Source organism: Hyla sarda, chromosome 7, assembly GCF_029499605.1.
Source record: "Hyla sarda isolate aHylSar1 chromosome 7, aHylSar1.hap1, whole genome shotgun sequence".
Taxonomy (NCBI): Eukaryota; Metazoa; Chordata; class Amphibia; order Anura; family Hylidae; genus Hyla; species Hyla sarda.
The window spans coordinates 95,995,060-96,004,603 of record NC_079195.1 but is presented as its reverse complement, the minus strand read 5'-3'; the positions used below and the strand labels follow the sequence as shown (position 1 = coordinate 96,004,603).

General features: G+C 43.1%; 1 pseudogene; it reads right to left on the bottom strand.

The window, feature by feature from the left end:
- Positions 1 to 8,927: 8,927 nt before the first annotated feature.
- On the bottom strand, positions 8,928 to 9,031 carry LOC130283592 (U2 spliceosomal RNA; annotated as a pseudogene).
- Between the last annotated feature and the right edge of the window lie 513 nt (positions 9,032 to 9,544).

Below are 9,544 nucleotides of genomic sequence, written 5' to 3'. Positions count from 1 at the left end.
GATGTGCCATTCAGCCACTATATGGTCTACTCATGATGCTGGGACATTACATAAAACATTTTTTGATAGCACTAGCTATCATAAATCTTCAATTTAAATTTGAAAATTCCTATTTTAAGCTTAGGAATTGTGAGGCCCTATGGTCTCCTCATGCTGTCGCCAACTCCAGGCTGTGTCATTCTGCCAGATTATGGTCTCCTCATGCTGCTTCCACCTCTAGGCTCTGTCATTGGGCTGCCATGTGACTTCTTGTTAGATTGGGTTTTGTGGTCATATAGTATTAGCTCAAAGTAAATGCTGGGACAGGGAATCTAATATCAATCTTAAATTGAAAACAATCAATTTAATCTTTTCAAAACTGAGGCCCTATGGTCGTCAATGTCATATTACTTGTGGAATTATCACAAGAATCCAATGAAACAGCTTGGAGCGATAACAATGAACCATGTAATTAAATTAAACATTCGCACTTTCACAATCAGGGGGGCGCTGAGAGGCTGGGTCAGGAACAGGTGGTATCTTGCCTGGCGGAGGACCACCAGCTTGATGCTCACCAGAATGGGTAATCAAAAAATTTTAATAAATTCAAATTAAATTAAATTCAAATTTCATAAAAAATCTGCCACATCCAGATGCTCTGCGGCAATGATTCTAATAGCGATGCCTGTAATCTGCATGTCATACTGAAGAACAGTATTATTTCACTAACACAGCACACTCCCTATGCATATTAGGACAAGGCAAAGTGTTCTACACCCCTATTGAGCCTCTCTGTAGGCCAGAAATAGCAGTTTTTAATAGCCATTCCCCGCAAATAAATTCGGACCGAACTACATTTTTTCGGAAAATTTGGTGAATCGGCCGAATCTAATTTTTCTGAAATTCGCTCATCTCTAATTTCTTTAATCTAATTTTTAATGTAATATTAATTTCTTCCTGTCGTTGACATGTATCATTATTATTTTGACTATTAGTATTAGTCCTTTTTAATCTCAAAAACTGATAACCTACAAATGTACTAAATGGCCAGACCGTAAATGCCTATAAATCTCAATTATACAGTAACCCCCCAACATGCGATGGCCCCGGCATATGATAAAATCGACATACGATGGCCTCTCAGAGGCCATCGCATGTCGATGTCGGCATCGACATATGATGCTTTTATATGTCGGGGCCATCGCATTAACTGCTATCCGACAGCGCAAAAAGCTGCTGTCGGATAGCGGTTTAAGCATCACGGACAGGTTCACTTACATATCCCCGCTGCTCCGGGTCCTGTATCATCTCCAGGGTCCGGGCCTCGCTTTCTGGCGTGGTTATTACGTTAGTGCGCACGCCGTGCCGGTGCAGCAGTGTAATAACGTCACAAGAAAGCGAGGCCCGGACCCTGCAGAAGATGCGGAAGAAGCCGGAGGATCCCGAAGAAGACACCGGAGCAGCGGGACAGCATTGGGAGCCCCTGGGACAGCATCTGGAGCGGTGAGGACGCGGTCCGGAGCGGCGGGGACAGGTGAGTGTAACTTCCTATACTTTACATTGCACGGATCCCTCAACATACGATGGATTCGACAAACGATGGGTCGTTTGGAACGAATTACCATCGTATGTTGAGGGACCACTGTAAGTGTACAAAAATCTGATAGCTGGATTGTTGATATTGTAGATCATCCGTTCTGCAAACTCCTCAAGAAAGATATTTGCAATAATGAGATCACAGATATTTGTTTTACTGCTGTTGTGGAAATATTAATGGTTTGTCGCATTGCCTTGATGGTGGGCTTTATATTTTGCGATATTACGCGGTCTTATGTTATTGGTGGTTGGCTGGTTGCTGTAACTGCAGATATGGTGATGGTCCGTAACATACAGACTGTTACGTTATGTGCTCTGGCCGCACACACACGCTGGCCGTGAACGCATGTCCCATTACCTGCTGCTGCTGGCGGGGCTGGGACTCGCATCTCGGGATGCGCATGCATGCGAGCCCCAGTCCGTCACTCACCTGAGTCTTCTCCTGCCCTGCTTCTGCCTCTCTGCTCTGGGCACGTGTCCCTGTCCCCTAGGGCGTGCGCATGCCGGAGCTTTAAGATTTAAAGAGCCAGTGCGCTCATTAGTGTAATTCACCTGTTGCTCATTGATAAATTCCTCCACCCTCCTCACTTCCCTGCTGGATCTTTGTTGCCATGAGCCTGAGAGAAAGCATTCATGTAATTGCCTTGCCGTGTCGTCTCCGTGGTGCCAAGGTCTTCTCCAAGTTGGACTTACGTGGAGCGTAGAACCTCATTCGCATCCGCAAGAGAGATGAATGGAAAATGGCCTTCAATACTCGTGACGGACATTTTGAGTATTTTGTAATGCCTTTTGGTCTCTGCAATGCTCCAGCCATTTTTCAAGAGTTTGTCAATGATATCTTCCGTGATCTTCTCTACATTTGTGTTGTCGTATACCTAGATGACATCCTGATCTTCTCTTCCAACTTAGAGGAGCATCATACTCCTGTTCATATGGTTCTGCAGTGACTACGGAAGAATCCTCTCTACGCCAAACTGGAGAAATGCCTGTTCGAGAAAACTAGTCTTCCGTTTCTTGGCTACATTGTCTCTCATAGGGGCCTGTAGATGGATCCAGATAAATTGTCTGCAGTATTGGATTGGCCTCGTCCTTCGGGCCTACGTGCTATTCAACGTTTTCTGTGATTCACAAACTATTATTGTCAATTTATCCCACATTTTTCATCCTTGGCTGCTCCAATTGTGACTCTCACTAAGAAGGCATCTAAACCTAAATCTTGGCCTCAAGAGGCTGAAGAGGCCTTCTCCTGTTTAAAGTCTACGTTTGCCTCTGCTCCCGTGCTTACAAGACTTGATCCGGAGAGGCCCTTTGCTTTGGAGGTTGATGTTTCATCTATTGGAGCGGGTGTTGTTCTTTCTCAGAAAAACGCCAAGGGCAAGATTGTTATTTGTGGGTTCATCTCCGAGGCCTTCTCTCCTGCTGAGATTGGAAGATTCTTCTCATCCGGTCAGCATCTACTCCGACTATAAGAATCTTCTATACCTTCAGTCTGCTCAGCGTTTGAACCCCCAAGGTGGTCACTGTTCTTTTCTAGGTTCAGCTTCTTCATTCACTTCAGTCCAGCAGACAAGAACATCAGGGCTGATGCTTTCTCCAGGTCCTCTGATGTCATTGGTTTGGACTCCACACCTAGGCATATTATTCCTCCTTACCGTTTGATTCCTGCCGCTCCTGCCGAGATTCAGCAAGTTCCTCCAGGAAAATCCTTTGTGCCCACCAGATTGAGATGCATGGTCCTGAAATGGGGTCATTCTTCCTTGACAGCAGGACATCCTGGAATATGCAAGACTCTACTTCTTATCTCCCGGCACTACTGGTGGCCCCATCTTGAACGTGATGTTTCTGATTTTGTTTGTTCCTGTGAAACTTGTGCTCGTGACAAAACTCCTCAACAGAGTCCTGCAGGACCCTTACAGCCTTTACCCATTCCAGAGACACCCTGGTCCCATATCGCCATCGATTTAATAATCGGTTTGCCACCATGTCATAATAACACTGTCATCTTTGTTTCAGATCGACAAGACGACCTTCTTCCCTCGGCTGAATTCTCATACAATCATAAGGATTCCGAGTCCGTGAGGTTGTCCCCCTTTTTTGTTGTCTACGGACTCTATCTCCGTCCTCCTCTTCCTATCCCAGTTTCCTCCGGTGTGCCTGCTGTTGATGAGCTGGTTTGTAACTTCTCTACCATCTGGTAACAGACCTGACAGTCATTTTCCTAGGCTTCTTCACACATGAAGGTGCAAGCGGATAAAAGTAGAAGACCTCCTCCGTCCTTCTGTCCTGGTGACATAGTGTTGCTTTCATCCAGATACATCTGCTTCAAGATCCCCTGTTACAAACTCTGTCCTCGTTACCTTGGTCCCTTCCAGATGCGCTCATTAGTGTAATTCACCTGTGGCTCAGCGATAAATTCCTCCACCCTCCTCCCTTCCCTGAAGGATCTTTGTTGCCTTGAGCCTGAGAGAAAGCATTCCTGTTATTGCCTTGCCATGTATCTGATCCTTTGCTCCGTGACCTGACCTTGCTACTTGCCACCTGCCTACTGACCATTTACTACGTTCCTGACTATGCTACTGTGCTGCCTGCCCTGACCTTCTGCTATCCTGACTATGAGCTATCTTATCCCTCCTGTGCCTCGCATCTCCTCAGCCGCCTGTGTGGTCAAGCCATGCCAGGGGTAGTAACCTGGGTGTCGCCTGCCGCAGCAAGTCCATCCAGCTTTGCTGCGGGCTCTGGTGAAAACCAGAGGCACCTTAGACTCCACTCCCTGGTACGGTCCGAGTCATCTGCCACACAGGTCCAGCAGATCCACATCCACCGGGGTTCCTTTCTTCTGAGACGTGACTGTTACATAGACATTCGTGATGCCACTGTAGTATGCTGATCTCATTCTATCTCACATTGGCTCATTATACTGTAACCATGGGAGTGACTCATTATACTGTAACTGTGGGAGTCACTAATTATACTGTAACTGTGGGAGTTTTTCATTATACTGTAACTGTGGGAGTGATTCTTTATACTGTAATTATAGGAGTGGATCATTATATTTTAACTGTAAGAGTGGTTTATTATACTGTAACTGTGGGAGTGACTTATTATACTGTAATTTTGAGAGTGACTTATACTTTAATTTTGAGAGTGACTTATACTGTAATTTTTGGAGTGACTTATTATACTGTAATTGTGGGAGTGACTCATTACACTGTAACTGTGGGAGTGGCTCATTATACTGTAATTGTGGGAGTGGCTTTTTAAAATTCAGCCTTTTGTTGTGCTTTGTATGAATAAAAAGCACCAAAATAATTACCCTAAGAGGGGTCAGGGGTCATATATGGCAAAAAACACTAACCCCTGGGCCGAAGCCCGGAGAACTAACACCCCTAATAAGTGCACCCCCTATATAAAATATAACTTTTATTTCAGCATAAAAAACCCTATTTATAGTGATTAAAATAATCTGTGACAGCACTGTAATATTGTACTCTTGTTTCCAGGGTATTCCCTTTTCCCTATTGATTGCTAGTGATGGTCAGAAGTACTTTTAACCATCACATTGTGACAGCACTAGTGTAAGGTGTCTGCAGCACTATCACTAGCAATCAATAGGGAAAAGGGAATATCCTGGAAACAAGAGTACAATATTACAGTGCTGTCACAGATTATTTTAATCACAATAAATAGGGTTTTATATGATGAAATAAAAGTTATATTTTATATAGGGGGTACACTTATTAGTGGTGTTAGTTCTTCGGCCCCGGGGTTAGTGTTTTTTGTATGAATAAACTGAACTCTGACTACTAGAGGCCATTCATCCTGAGCTGGGGAAGAAGTACTTACATTTATTTTGGTATTGCAAATGAGCTTATCCCGGGGCAGGTGATTGAAGCTGATTATTGTTAAAAGTCCAGATATCCACCCCACTACCTTGTGGGTAGTCCCTATTACTATCATATTGAAAAACATTATGACTTAAAAAAAACTAAAGTGATATGACCGGAGAATCATTCTCCACATCCTGTGATCATGATTTTTCTCCATAAAAAATATCTGTGCTACATGTTCATGTAAGGAATATGTACATACAAATCAATATATTAATAATTATTTTAAAAAAAATAAAAAAACGGAACAGATCATAGAACATAAAAAGCCGCATTACTGAAACCTGCACAGTACTAAACAGCAATGCCAATAGCAACAATAGGGATACAATACCATACAAAAGTGCTAAAGAGAAAGCCTCATATACAAAAATGACTGAACACGATGGTGCACAATATGCACTACTAATAATCTTGTATGATGGAAATAAATACAGTGCTAGTGGCAAAAACTGCCTAGTGACAGCAAGAAAGAAATGATATGCAATCACAAGTAAAGTGCAATTTATACAGTAGAGATTTATCAAAACTTGTCCAGAGGAAAAGTTGCCCAGTTGTCTATAGCAACCAATCAGCTCGCTTTCATTTTAAACAAGGCCTCTGCAAAATACAAGAAACAATCTGATTGGTTGCTGTGGGCAACTGGGTAACTTTTCCTTTGCACAGGTTTTGATAAATCTCCCCCATTGTGTAATAATGGAGTAGTGCAGGGTCTGGGATGATGCCACTCTAATGTGTTTTGGTACATACACTTTATTCCGGGAGTGGCCTCATCCCAAGATGTCTGAGATTTTCTCTTCAGCATTGTTATGTTGCAGACACCTGGGCGTGCGTGTTACTGAATGTTACATTAATAGTTGTAGCTGTACTCTGCACAAAATGTTTACTTTAAATATTAATATCGCTATCCCAGACCAAGCAGTAAAGTTTTAAAAAAAATTACGTATTTTATATATTAATGAGATCAGCTTCAATTCCTTTTCTTTGGTAAAGTCTCCTTTGATATGTTTTGCAATGTTTTTCTTGTTGGTTGGGAGACAGAATTATGACTTCTTGACATGAAAAAACTCCAGTGGTGTACAGAAATATGATGACATGACCAGTACGGGTGCACGTGGGATGATCCTCATTTATATATCACTATACACAATCTGGTTTTGTAAAGAGTCAAAGAACAAAAGATTCCCACACGCCTCTAATTTTATGACATCTGCGCTAGCCAGTAAAACAAGTCCGCACAAAAGTCGTTTTGTGTTTAGAAATGGATTTTGAGGTCACAGAAAATCCATCCAGGACACAGTGTACAGAATTGTAAAATAATATAATAGAAGCTAAGTCACTTGTACCAAGTATTCCCGTAACAAGCACAATCCTATAAGTGTACAGAATAAAGAATAAGTTATAGTAGCCAAATAGGCCAACAATTCTACAAATACCTCAATTTGTGTTATGTAAAAAGTTATGATATAGACCACACAAATAAATAGTCCATATATAAACAACCATTTCAAGATAATCTTGTTGCAAATAAATAATTACATTTGTAAAGAAATAAGCAGCATGTATAGTTTCCTGACATGGCTATGTTACATTGTTGTGTTACCCATAGCACATAAATACCCCAATGGCATGTGCAAGGAAGAAAACCACTATGACACTGGTGTGAACCAGCCTTATAAATCACATAATACTGTAATATATAAAGAGCAATGGCCTTTCCTGGATCACACTTTAGAGAGCTTATAATTGCACGCCCATTACATTTTGTGTGTCCTCTTGCCAAAAGTGAACGTGATCTCAATGTGGTTATGTCCCCTTGCCATATTCTAATCCCAAACAGTTGTTTGTAGCAATATAACATGACATTCAGACCTCACATTTGGTGACTCTGCAATATTTCACTGCTAACAACTGCACTACTTGTGAATATCACTTTTAGCCAATAGAAGAGATCTAGCAGTCTAGCCTGTTTTTACATGACCAGGTTCTAAACCTCCTTTACTGCCTTATTATCTGGGCCACAGTGAAATACAGTCCTATAAGTACAGATTGGGGTTTACTTGAGACCAGTGGACTAAAATGTGACTATCCAAATAGGTTTTATGTGTGGGTTGTCACTCTAATTCTCACACATCAAAGAGAAGTGAAATTTATAATTATATAGTCCAACCAAAGCAAGAAATTTGGCATTTTGGATTGCAAAAACACATAATTCACCTGTCTCTGTGTTGATTTAAATAAAGGCATTGCTTTGGAATATATACACTTTGCAGGAGAATTCTTTCCAAATCTGCAACATTGAGTGTCAGAGCCAGCAAACATACATCCATTTAGGCTCTCGAATTACCCGAAAAATCGAAAAATGTGTTACATTAAAAAAACGTGCCCAAAGAATGAAGTCTATTCCAAGCCCCTCTCCTACAGGAGAGAGGCCCCAAAAAAACTTACCCTTCGCCTCCGGACCAAAAGGTACCTGCAAGGTTCCAGGTTCGATGTCTCTTTTCGCTGAAGCTACTAAGGGACCACACATGCTCCCAGTATCTGCCCGCAGAGCCGTAACCAGTTGGTACCCTGCCCATGCAGGGAGGTGCGGAATCTGATGGCCACACACACCTCCCCTAGAGCGCCAGGAGGGACAACCAGAAGGGCTACCTTATCCTGACAAATCCTGTGGACACACAACACGCAAAAAGTCACACAGTGTACAAAAATAAATAAATAAGTGAATGTGTGCAGGTTTACTGCCCGGATATTCGTCATCTATAAAAATTTCTCCTAGCCAGAAGGCCGGGAATCAAGAGGTGAGTGCCACAGGGTGTAGAGATATGGTGCAAGTGCTTCCACTCAGTGAGCCCATCCTCGTGAGTTTTGGCACCTCGGGGTCACCACGGTACCTCAGCTCTAGACCCTCTCAGCCTCATGGTGAGACCCAAAGGAAGAAGGTCACATCAGGGCAGCCATTAAAGGATATCTGCAGCGTGATTAACACTTATCCCCTATCCACAGGACAGGGGATAAGTGTTTGATCGCAGGGGGCCCGACCGCTGGGACCCCTTGTGATCTCCTGTACGGGGCCGCAGCTGTCCCGTGCAGGGGGGCATGCCGGCCGCAGCATGACGTTGCAGCCGGCACGCCTCCTCCATACATCTCTATGGGAGAGGCAGGGAGGCAGCGTTCGTGCCTCCCCGTCTCCCCCATAGAACTATATGGGGACGCGGAGGAGACGGGGCATCACCGTCGACCTCTAGGTCGACGCTACATGCCTTAGCGCTCACCATGAGCGCTAATGGCGGCTTCCCATTAGGGAGATCGAGGGGGGTCCCAACGGTCGGACCCCCCGCAATCAAACACTTATCCCCTTTCCTGTGGATAGGGGATAAGTGTCATACCGCTGTAGTTGTCCTTTAGGCTGATTCTGTCAAAAACCGGCCCTGGAATGCCCCGGTACACCTGCCCCCTTCATGCAGCACCTGTCCCCACCAGTCACACATCGATGGTGTCTGATCCACCGATAAAACTGATAAGAACAGATACTACACTTAATCTTAGCCAAAAGGCCGAGAAACTTACATGCATTTAGGGCTGTATTTGCCATTAGTTCCCCCGTCAGCCTAGGACAGCAGGGTTAAATGGGCACTGTCATTAAAATAAATGTTTGCTATTGCACTTCTTATGGTAAATAAATATTTCTAATGTACTTTGTTTAAAAAAAAATCTCTTGCACAGATTTTAGGCTCCTGCTGGCCTGGCAGAATTCCAAAATCAGGAAATGCAGTCTGGAGTGCTGAGGGTGTGTGTGCAGCCTTATCCAATCATAGCTCATCTCACACACTGAAACTCTTTTATTATAAAAATATAAAACTTTACAGAAATGCAAACGTTATTATAAACATAAATACAAACTTTCCGTTTCTAAAGCAAAATACAAAAATAAGCATGACTAGCAATAACTATAACACAAAACCACCTCAGAACCAAAATCCTGCCTAACCGGCCAGCCCAGCTATAATAACTCATGACACTACACACGACACTACACACGCAACTTAAACTAGCTTTAATTCACACCAACACTCCTATTA